Genomic DNA, 2,500 nt, shown 5'->3' with positions numbered 1-2,500 from the left:
ATGCTCGGTTGCGAAGACCATGGGACCAGAGCCATGGCACGTCGGATGATGGCTCCAGCTGGCGCCCCGGCACTTTCTGTGGCATTGATGCTCGGTTTCAAAGACAAACGTGCGCAGTGCCAGGGGACCGCGGATGACTGCTCGTGCTGGCCCCGTTGGGCGGCATTGATGGTCGGTTGCAAAGAAAATGCGCGATTGCTCGTGTCGGGGCCCGGCAAGCCAAGGCCAAGCGAGCCATGGCACGTCGGATGATGGCTCCAGCTGGCGCCCCGGCACTTTCTGTGGCATTGATGCTCGGTTTCAAAGACAAACGTGCGCAGGGCCAGGGGACCGCGGATGACTGCTCGTGCTGGCCCCGTTGGGCGGCATTGATGGTCGGTTGCAAAGAAAATGCGCGATTGCTCGTGTCGGGGCCTGGCAAGCCAAGGCCAAGCGAGCCATGGCAACGCGGATGATGGCTCGCTAGTGCTGGCGCCGTGCACAGTGGCCTCGCACACTCGCCCTGCACGCTTCCCTTGCACGCAGCCTTGCACACTAGCCTCGCATGCGAGCCTTGCACCCTAGCCATGCAAACTAGCCTTGCACGGTAGCCATGCACACAAGCCGTGCACATTAGCCATGCGCACAAGCCCCGCACACTAGCCTTGCGCACAACCCTTGCACACAAGCCATGCACTCGAGCAATGCACACAAGCCTTGCACTCAAGCAATGCACACAAGCCCTGGACACTAGCCTTGCACACGGGCCTGGCACACAAGCCTTGGGCACTAGCCTTGCGCACTAGCGTTCCACATGAGCCTTGCACACTAGCCTTGGACACTAGCCTTGCACACAGGCCTTGCACACTAGGCATGCTTGGGCGAGCTGATCCCGCATCAAGTCGACGGGTCTAGGCATTCTTGGGCGCAGATCCCGCATCGTCTCGTCGCGTCTGGGCGCAAACACGTCGCGTCTCGTTGCGTCTTCAGAAGTCGTCGCTAACAGCACCTTTGGTTGCCACTGGTGGTTAGGCTGGTTGGTTGCGCAAACCCTATAGGAGGGTGGCATGCTGGTGGGCGTTTTTGCCCGGATAGGCACTAGAATGTGCAGATTTTGGGCGTTTTTGCCTGGATAGGCTAAGGAATGGGCATGCTTTGGGCGTTTTTGCCCGGATAGGCACCGGAATGCTTGGCCTTGGCTTGTCCTAGCAAGGCATTGCTGGGTTGGGCTCCCTTGGCCTTTTGGGCGCCTTGGACGATGTCTTGCGAAGACCATGGGCACAAGGCCATGGCATATGGTGAGGAAAGGACCACGGTTGCCAAGGTTAGGCACCGGAATGCTTGGCCTTGGCTTGCCAAAGCAGGGCATTGCTGGGTTGGGCTCCCTTGGCCTTCCGGGCGCCTTGGACACTGTCTTGGGAAGACCATGGGCACAAGGCCATGGCATATGGTGGGGAATGGACCACGGTTGCCAAGGCTAGGCATATAGAGAGGAATCGCATTTTTGCCCGGATAGGCACCGGAATGCTTGGCCTTGGCTTGCCATAGCAGGGCATTGCTGGGTTGGGCTCCCTTGGCCTTCCGGGGGCCTTGGACGCTGTCTTGGGAAGACCATGGGCACAAGGCCATGGCATATAGTGAGGAATGGACCACGGTTGGCAAGGCTAGGCATATAGAGAGGAATGGACCACGGTTGCCAAGGTTGCGCAAGTTTTGGGCATTTTTTGCCCGGATATGCCCAAGTATGCCCCGATAGGCCCGTTACGCCCCGGTATGAACGCGTATGCCCGGATAGACTCGGTATGCCTTGGGATACATGCGTATGCCCCGATAGGCTTGGTACGCCCCGATATGCGCACGTGTGCCCCAGTAGGGCTCGGTATGCCCCGGTATGTACGCGTGTGCCCCGATAGGCCCGGTATGCCCCGATATGCACACGTGTGCCCCAATAGGGGTCGGTATGCCCCGGTAGGTACGCGTGTGCCCCGTAATGCACGTTTCGCAGATCTCCCCGCATGTCCCGCCCCTATATGTAATACTTACTTACTTACTTACTTTCTTTCTTGCTTGCTTGCTTGCTTGCAATGGTTGGGAGTGCCCGGCATGCCCCGCTGCAGAGACCAAGGGCGCAATGACTTGGCACCGCGGATGCCGGGACTCCGGCACTTCCCGTGGCACTGATGGTTGGTTCCAAAGACAAAAGGCCGTGCAAGGCCACCGCACCGCGGATGATTTTGCTCGTGCTGGCGCCGTTGTGTGGCCAAAGAACATGCGCGAATGCTCGTGTCGGAAGGGTTGGTGTCCTGGCCCCGCGGGTGTCACGAATGCTCGGTTGCGAAGACCATGGGACCAGAGCCATGGCACGTCGGATGATGGCTCCAGCTGGCGCCCCGGCACTTTCTGTGGCATTGATGCTCGGTTTCAAAGACAAACGTGCGCAGGGCCAGGGGACCGCGGATGACTGCTCGTGCTGGCCCCGTTGGGCGGCATTGATGGTCGGTTGCAAAGAAAATGCGCGATT

Source organism: Tasmannia lanceolata, unplaced genomic scaffold (genome assembly GCF_043159265.1).
Source record: "Tasmannia lanceolata isolate RefF3 unplaced genomic scaffold, GAP_Taslan_0.1 ptg000064l, whole genome shotgun sequence".
In the NCBI taxonomy this organism is placed as follows: Eukaryota; Viridiplantae; Streptophyta; class Magnoliopsida; order Canellales; family Winteraceae; genus Tasmannia; species Tasmannia lanceolata.
This window is presented reverse-complemented; position numbering follows the sequence as displayed.